The following is a 9,281-nucleotide window of genomic DNA, read 5'->3' as shown; positions in this document are numbered from 1 at the left end:
TTCAGGCTAAGGGGCTGTTTGGTAAGCGTGGGATCGGATTTGTGAGGAAATATTGGAAGCATGGGTGAAATTGGTAAATTTCGTACCTAAGTTGTAATGAATTTTTAATGTTGGGGTTTAATGGGTAAATATAGGATTTGATTGGAAAAGGATCCTATGGGGAGGGACTAAACTTGTATAATGAGCAAATTTTTGAGTGGAGCGGGATTTAAACCCGATGACTCCTTCCTTCCCGTTTAAAGCATCGCTACCAAAACCCTAACCCAAAATGATGAGGCAACCGCTATACTCGAACCTTTCAGCCGCCACCACCAGACTTTCTCTCGTCCTCCAACCTGTGGAAGCTCCGATCAACTGCTGTCTCTAGTCGAAGTCGCTGCCGCCGCTAGAGCCGTTAAGGATAGTCGATAAATCGTTGGGACTGACGGGAGGAACTGAGAACGATGAAGATGAGGCTGTGAATGACCGGAAGGCCCGGTAAGGCTAAACCACGATCGATTGCTGCCCTTATTCCGCCGCCGCCGCTGCTGCTGACGTCCTTCTTCTGCCCTCCGTCGTTGCCATCGTCGTTCGCGACCACCACGACTGTTGTAGGTGTTTCTAATCGTTGCTACCCTTCTTCTTGTTCTTCTATTTATTCCGTCTCCATGTCCGCCGCTATGTGTTGTTGCTGCCGGAAAAACCCAAGGAAGAACCACCATGGCTGCCGGCCATGGTGGCTGCCACCTCAAGGACCGCCATAGCGGTTGTGTATGCTGATGTATGGGTTAATTTTGTGTATGTGTTTATTTCATTAGTGTGTGTTTGGCCAGAATTCTAAGTACAAGGCATCACCACCACCGTGAGGTGGTGGCTGCCACCATAAGCCACCATGTGTGTGTGTCGATGTAGTTAGTATATGTGTTTGTAATTAGATTAGGGTGTGAGTGTGATTATCGGATGGGAATTGTAATTGTAACCAATCGGTATAGTGAAAAGGAAAAGCCAAACCACCACCATAGGGTGGTGGCTACCGCCACCGGCCGCCGTGTCGGGTGGCGGTGTGCTTTGCCTCGTTGTGATTGATTCGTTTGGATTGCTATAAACCCTAATGGGCCCAATGAAGCCTAATGGGCTTAGTGAAAACCCTAATGGGTCTAATGGACTCAAATTGACCCAATACGGACCCTAATGGACTTAATGATATTCTAGTGGGCCTAATAGGCCCAATAAAGCCCTAATTGACCTGCAAGCCCAACAAATTGATAAAGGGGCTGGTATTTGGATTGAAAAACCCTTATGCCAATAAAAGCCTAATTTGGGGAATTAATCGGGACATACAAGAATTATTTAATAACTGGAGATATTAAATAATAATCATTAGAAGAAATTAATCTATGCATATTGGACTTAATGAATTAAGTCCTTAGTGGATTAAGTCCTTAATGGGTTAAGTAGGAAACTTAACCCTAATCGGTATTTTATGTGAAACCCTAACTTCACTTGGGTTTATTGTTGGGCCTTTCTATTGGGCCTTGATGATTGGATTATTAATGGGCCATCCAAGAATAATTATATGGACTAAAATAATTTAATGGGCCTAGGGTAAGTCTCATGTAAGGGGTTGGGCCCAATTTGGAAAATTAGGCCATAGATGAGCCATAGTTGGGCCTTAATGATTGTATAATGTTGGGCCTTAGAATAAGACCATGTATAGGTCTGGGCCGAATTTGAAAAATTGGGCCATATGCTGGGCCTTGATTTCCTAGTGGGCTTTGGGCCTAAGGATTGGGCCTTGGGCTTGCATAAAGCCAACCTTGGGGTAATGTAGTAATTATCCAAGTAAGTATCTATGATTATGCGTTGGGACCCAATTATTAATTGGGTGTTATTTTGGTGTTGACAATTCGGGAATCTGTCATCCAGCAGCTGGGGTGAAGTCTGCGGGACTTCAGCAATGTGGGGTTATGTCTGCGGAACTTCAACAGTGTGAGGTGAGTTACCTTCCAGTAGCGGTGGGTCTACGGCCACAATGCCGGCCCACCAGTAGGAGTTGTAAGATTAGATTATTGTCTTTGTGATATCATCAAGGGTTGCTACTACCTGATATGTTATATGCTGGCATGATATGTTATATGTGATAGTAGTAGAGTTCGGTTGTTAGGACTGAAGGGTAGGTCAGACACCCCAGATATGTCTGACAGTATGTGATGATATGTTTGTATGCTGGCATGATATGTTATATGTGATAGTGGTAGTAGGAGGGGAATAGTCCCCAAGTTCGGTTGTTAGGACCGAAGGGTAGTTCGGACACCCCAGACATGTCTGATAATATGTTTATGTTATGATATATGTGATAGTAACAGTAGGGGGTGGAATAGTCCCCGAGGGTCGGTTGTTAGGACCGACGGGTAGGTCAGCACCCCAGAATGGCTTGACATGGGTAGGTCAGCACCCCATAATGGCTTGACACGGGTAGGTCAGCACCTCAGAATGGCTTGACACGGGTAGGTCGGCACCCCAGAATGGCGGTACCGGGTAGGTCGGGCACCCCAGAATTGTCCGACAGTATGTATGCTTTGTGATTGTATGGTATGTGGTATGATGGAGGAACTCACTAAGCTTCGTGCTTATGGTTTTCAGTTTTGGTTTCAGGTACTTTGTTTTCAAGGAAAGGAGCCGGCTCGATCGCAGCGCATCACACTATGTTTTCCGCACATGAGATCCTTGGGATTATACTCTGATATTGTTTTATATTGACATATTTTGGATTATTTCCACTTTGGATTTGACATGAGATATTAATATGAATGTTTTTATACTGTTGGGTTTATATAATAACTTCATTAAAACGAAATTTTTGGTCTTGAATTTTGGGATGTTACAAGTTGGTATCAGAGCCTTGGTTTGAGGGATTCGGGCACACTCTCGTGTGTGTCTGAACTCAAACTAAGGACTTGGTATGAAAATTTTCAAAAATAAAATCATTTTATAAAAGAAGTTTGAAAAGAGAAATGAACTTTGAAAAGAGCAAGGTGTGTGATGCGTGCAATCAGCCAAGCTCAAGTAAGTCTTCCCCAAGATATCCATACATGGTATGAGATGTTATGATATGATATGATTATGAGAACTGCATGCTAGATTAGGGCTAAGGATTTAGGGAGGATGCCTTATATGCCTATTGTATGTGCTTGTAGACTTGCATGTTAGTACTGATTAGTCAGTAATAGGATAGCATGTTTTGGTTATGCATGATTGTATGAGCCTTTTAATTGCATGTACAGATTCCTGATTAGAGGATAGAATGATTTGATTGGAACATGATTGTTAGAGTTTCCATTGTCTGAATGCTGCTTGCTTTGTGCTTTGTGGGACTTTTAGTAATGTGATCTAACTATTAAGTGAATATGCTAAGTCACATGTGGCACAGGCTGGATAATCTCAGAGTGATAAATTTGACCCTATTGCGCAGCTCTCGTTTGAGTCTAACCGTTCTAGGGATGAGTCTTTTACTCGAAGGATTATCTGATCTCTGTTGCATGTGGCTGTATTCATGAGGTAGCTTGTTGACATTACTGGGAATCTTTCAGCAGCTGAGGATTGGGTGAGTTCGGGAACCTAGGGAAGCCTAGGATATGTTTCAGTGGGTTAGTAGTGAGGATGATTGAGACTTGGGAGTACCAGTTTGAGGAAGTGAGTTGGAGGATTCGAGAGGATTGCTGAGGAAAGTATAGATAGGTGTGGAAGGTAGTATTGGGCCCGTACTACTGAAAGCATAGGAGTGAGAGTCTTGGAGAATCTGAGAAGCTTCAGGAAGGAGTTAGTGACCCGGTTTGGGGACAAAGGATGTTCCGGTCGTTGCAGCTTAGCCATGGGCAAGCGAGCTAGTGAGCGTGACAGGGTTTCAGACCCTGAAGGATATGATTTCCAAGAAGTTGCAGATGCGAGATCGATTTGGAACGACCTGGAAGGAGAGGTTCGTGCCAGGTGCGTATAGTAGAGGGTCCCGGGAAGAGACCCATGACTTCTGATCATCGGGTGAAAGGCCAGCAGGGCTGGAGTCAGTGAAACGCGTACGAGAGAGTGCAAGAGGGAGTTTGTCACTCCAAAGGTTTAGGCCGCTACAAGTGTGGCAGGGTTGATCATATCAGCTGGAGGTGACTCGGATTCCTCCAGATGTTGCGGGTATGTCATCTTCTATTGCTTTTAGATGGATGTTGGGGATACGTATCGCGTTGGAGTTACGAGTGAGTTTGGATAAGTTAGATCTCGGGTCGGTTTCCTGGTAGTGTTTGGGGTTATCAAGGATCATATATGCCATCCTGCATGCCAAAAAGTTGTTGATGAACCTACAAAGGGATGCATCTTGCGGAGTGGGTTCCGCGTGTACCGTTATCATTCCGAATCTTTGTCGAGATCTGTGCAGGAGTGTTGTTTGGAAGATCCTCGGTCAGGGTTAGAGTGATAGTTCTCCAGTGAAGTCAGCATTCAGGGGTTCTATCATTGTTTAGGTATGGTCGGTAATTGTCTATGGATGAACTTTGGAGTTCAAGGCACTACCGTTGCTAGGACAAAGCTGGTGACATGAAAAGGGTAGTGTCAGTCGCGGGTGTTAGATGCATAAGTGGTTAGTCATTGCATGTTCAAGAGAATTGTATTTTTGCATGAGCTGTGTTCGGTTAGAGTTCAGTGGTATTGCAAGATTGGAAATGAGAACGGGGATTCGTCAGCCATACTTCAAGATTTCTGAGGATGGGCGATCTTAAGGTTTGATTGGTGATGGATCGGTAGCACTGGTAAGTACATGTTGTCATCAAGGGGATACTAAGAAGCGAGAAGGATTGGAAATCCTTCAATACTTGCATGCAGTGAAGACTTAGTTGAATCTAAGTGGGGGAGGGACTTTTTATAAAGTTCTCAAAATGTGAGTTCTGGTTGCGCGGGGTGCAATTTCTTGGGCACCTTGTCAACCAGAAGGGTATTCTAGTTGATCCGGCCAAGATAGATGCCGTGATGCAGTGGGAGATTCCGAGGTCTCCATCTGAGATTCGGAGTTTCCTGGGTCTAGCAGGTTATTACCGGAGACTTATACAGGAATTCTTTGAGATTGAGGTTCCTTTTGACCCGACTGACCAAGAAATCGGTGGCCTTTCGTTGGGGGTATGAGCAGTCAGTTAGTATGGAAAGTGTTGTAAGACTACGGGGGTAGCCGTAGCATTCACTTGCAGTCAGATAGTATGGAAAGTGTTGTAAGACTACGGGGGTAGCCGTAGCATTCACTAGTGACCAGTTAGCATGGGAAGTGTTGTAAGACTGCGGGTGTAGCCGTAGCATTCACTAGCGTTCAGATAGTGATAGAGTGTTGTGAGACTGCGGGTGTAGCCGCATCATTCACTAGGTTAGTAGATAGTGTGAGCGTATTGTTAGGACGCAGAAGGAACAATAGTACCCACCAGTTCGGGTGTAGCAGTAAGGATAAGGAAATCCACGGATTGGATTTTGGAATTACCCAGATGGATTTGATCTGGTTGAGCTAGTGATAGGACTGTAGGAGCGCCACTACAATTATGGGATCAGGAAAGCAATGGACTGTATAAGATTGCCTGTGAGATAAGGCTACCATTGGTCAGGTAGCAACCACTTCCAGCCTTGGATTTGATGATGACAGGATTCGACGTATGGATCCGATCGGTTAGATCAGAAAGTTGTTAGAGTCATAGTGGCATGATAACTAGTTGCAACTAGTTCCAGAGGAGGATTTCGTTCAGAAGTCGTGTGAGGCGACTAAGTGGGAGTCCTTTGGCTCCGCAGCTGGGCCGGAACCCGGTATTTCAGATGATTGGTGAACAAATTGAGACCAGGGAGGTCTCGGTAGATTTGGAAAGCAGCCATGTGGCAACATACGGCTTCAGGCAGTTCAGTGTTTGGGCAGTTTCTGCGTTTGGGCAGTGTTAGTAATTATCACTCACAACAGGATTAGCCGAGCGTTGGCCAAGAAGAAGTGATATGCAGGGGTAATTAGGTCTGTGATCCTATTTTATAGTGGGAACCTCGAACTATCAGAGGTTGAGTAGACAGTTGATGGGTAAACAGACTGGATTCGTCGCTGATGATTCAGAATGGGTGGTCTGTCAGGGATTCAGACCATCTCGAGACAGCAGGTTCAGACGAAGTGGAAGTGAACTTGTTGCGAGGGATCCGTTCACCTATAGATTTTAGGGCCTTGCGGAGATTGGTCACAGCTACCCTGGGAAGGCTAGGGTGTACTCTGGTATGGTGACCATGTTACTAGAGTGGTTGGGTGTGTAAGAAATAGTAAGGAGTGATTTCGAGGATGAAGTCTAATTTAAGTGGGGGAGAGTTGTAACGCCAGTTTATTTAAATAAACAAATAAATTAATTAATGAATGACTCGTAGCCCTAAAATTTATAATTATATAGTAAGGTGTTGGTTTTGGGAAGCCAAATGTCATAAGTTGGATTATTCGGGGGTAAAATGTAAGTTCAGATTTAATTTGTAAGTATTTATGAAGGCATGGACTAAATGGTAACTTCTAGGACTTCATTTGAAGAGATTTTGAGGCTAAGGGGCTGTTTGGTAGGCTTGTGATCGGATTTGTGAGGAAATATTGGAAGCATGGGTGAAATTGGTAAATTTCGTACCTAAGTTGTAATGAATTTTTAATGTTGGGGTTTAATGGGTAAATATAGGATTTGTGTAACACCTGGTTCCTGGTATGTATTTTAATCTGTGTATTTTGGCATTTTAGCTAGGACTCGGCGAGTTGTAGGCCCGACTCGCCGAGTAGAGACGAGATTTTGAGCACGTTTAAGTTGGCAACTCGGCGAGTCCATACCCTGGACTCGGCGAGTCCGCCGGTCTGGAAGAAACCCTAGATCCACAGGTTTTGCATCCTATTTAAACCATGATATGAGCCCCAAACTCGCCTCCTTCACCCTCAGAGCATCATTTAGCAAACCCTAACCATTCCTTGAGCATTTGAGCATTTATTGTGTGAATCTTGAAGTTGTGAAGAGAAGAAGGAGGCTAGATCCAAAGGAATAGAAGAAGATCCAAGATCTTGCACTCACTACAGAGTTTATTGAGGTAATAATCGGATTCCTTCTGCTTCTATGATTGATTCTCCATTATAAGCACATTTAGGCCATTTTATCAATTTCTTAGCTTGTTTATAGTAGAGAGATCACATTGGGTTGATTAGCCTTCGGATCTAGCCATGTTTCAGTTCCAAAAACATAGATCTAACACCTTTATGGAGCCATTTTGCATGAAAGCTCTAGATCTACTCTTTTAAGTGTCTTTTGAGCCTTTAAATCCCTTTTCATGCATATGTACATGTGAAGTTGGAAACTTTACGTGGTAAACAAGCCTTAGGAACCCAGATCTATAAATTGTATGCAGTGGTTTTGAGCAGAATCGATTGTATAGAAGTTGCATGCAACCGACTCGGCGAGTCGTTCTTCAGACTCGGCGAGTCGGGTCGCGAGTCCTCGAGTTTTCCCCTTCTATGTATTATGCCGAGTGGAACCGGTGAGTTTTAGGGGGACTCAGTGAGTCGGAGATCGGACTCATCCATGGAGGGACTCGGCGAGTCAATGCCCTGACTCGGCGAGTCCAAGGCAATCTTCATATCTCAAGAACAGACTCGGCGAGTTGTTCATACAACTCGGCGAGTCCCAGTTGGAGTGTTCATATGATGAAGGAGAACTCGACGAGTTGATCATACAACTCGGCGAGTCGGATGCAGATTGACTAAGTGTTTGTATCAAAGAGGAACTCGTCGAGTCTATGCCAAACTCGACGAGTAGTAGCGAGCAGAATTAAGAAATGAGAGTAGGGACTCGACGAGTTGGTGGCCCAACTCGACGAGTCAGGTCAACTGTATGTTGACTTTGACCAAGAGGTTGACTTTGATCAGGGGTAAAATAGTCATTTTACCCTCAGTATAGTTATCAGTATTTGATTGAGTGTACTTATGGAAATTGTAGCCGGGGTGAAACCGGAGTAGCAGCAGACAGATTTCAGAGCAGTTCATTCAGCAGCTAGACTACGAGGTGAGTCTTCCTTCCAGTAGGAACGGGTCTACGGCCACAATGCCGACCCGTTTAGTTAGCAGTAGTTCTGGACCTCGGTCCGATGCAGTAGTTAGATTGCTTGATGTCTTTGTGATTCAAGCGTGTTTGTATTATGTGTTCCGGACTTCGGCCCGATGCAGTATGCAGTATATGTGTTTATGCTAGTTGATATGTTATGCTATGATATGTTATGCTCAGTCAGTTTCCGGACTTCGGTCCGATGCAGGGGACAAGGTCCCAGTCAGTTCCGGACTTCGGTCCGATGCAGTTTCCGGACTTCGGTCCGATGTAGGGGACAAGGTCCCAGTTAGTTCCGGACTTCGGTCCGATGCAGTTTCCGGGCTTCGGTCCGATGCAGTGGGCAAGGCCCTAGTTAGTTCCGGACTTCGGTCCGATGCAATTTCCGGACTTTGGTCCGATGCAGTGGGCAAGGCCCAGTATGTGTTTATATGTTATTGTATGGTATGTGGTAGTTTGGGGGAGCTCACTAAGCTTCATGCTTACAGTTTCAGTTTTGGTTTCAGGTACTTCCGCAAGTAAAGGGAAGAGCTCGGGATGATGACATCGCACACACCACGACTTCAGTTTTTGTCATGGGAGTTGATTTAGCTTTTCATTGACATGATTTGATACAGTCTTGATACAGTTTTTCTTGTAATACTTTGTTATGGTTTTGATACATTGACGTATGAGTTTTATTTTATGGTAATGATCTAATGACTTTAGTAATGATTAAACAAATTTTTTTTGGGTCGTATTTTGGGATGTTACAATTTGATTGGAAAAGGATCCTATGGGGAGGGACTAAACTTGTATAATGAGCAAAGTTTTGAGTGGAGCGGGATTTAAACCCAATGACTCCTTCCTTCCCGTTTAAAGCATCGCTACCAAAACCCTAACCCAAAATGATGAGGCAGCCGCTATACTCGAACCTTTCAGCCGCCACCACCAGACTTTCTCTCGTCCTCCAACCTGTGGAAGCTCCGATCAACTGCTGTCTCTAGTCGAAGTCGCTGCCGCCGCTAGAGCCGTTAAGGATAGTCGATAAATCGTTGGGACTGACGGGAGGAGCTGAGAACGATGAAGATGAGGCTGTGAATGACCGGAAGGCCCGGTAAGGCTAAACCACGATCGATTGCTGCCCTTATTCCGACGCCGCTGCTGCTGCTGACGTCCTTCTTCTGCCCTCTGTCGTTGCCATCGTCG

At 44.8% G+C, this 9,281-nt stretch overlaps 1 long non-coding RNA gene across 1 annotated transcript; it reads left to right on the top strand.

Moving 5' to 3' along the window:
* Window positions 1-252: 252 nt before the first annotated feature.
* LOC145158903 (uncharacterized) lies at window positions 253-2,836 on the top strand. Its single transcript, XR_013737351.1, has 2 exons — window positions 253-1,973; window positions 2,635-2,836. It is a non-coding gene; the product is annotated as an uncharacterized LOC145158903 (long non-coding RNA).
* The last annotated feature ends 6,445 nt before the right edge of the window (window positions 2,837-9,281 follow it).

Source organism: Lactuca virosa, chromosome 2 (assembly GCF_052849685.1).
Source record: "Lactuca virosa cultivar CGN04683 chromosome 2, Lactuca_virosa_CGN04683_v6, whole genome shotgun sequence".
Classification (NCBI taxonomy): domain Eukaryota; kingdom Viridiplantae; phylum Streptophyta; class Magnoliopsida; order Asterales; family Asteraceae; genus Lactuca; species Lactuca virosa.
This window is presented reverse-complemented; position numbering and strand designations above follow the sequence as displayed.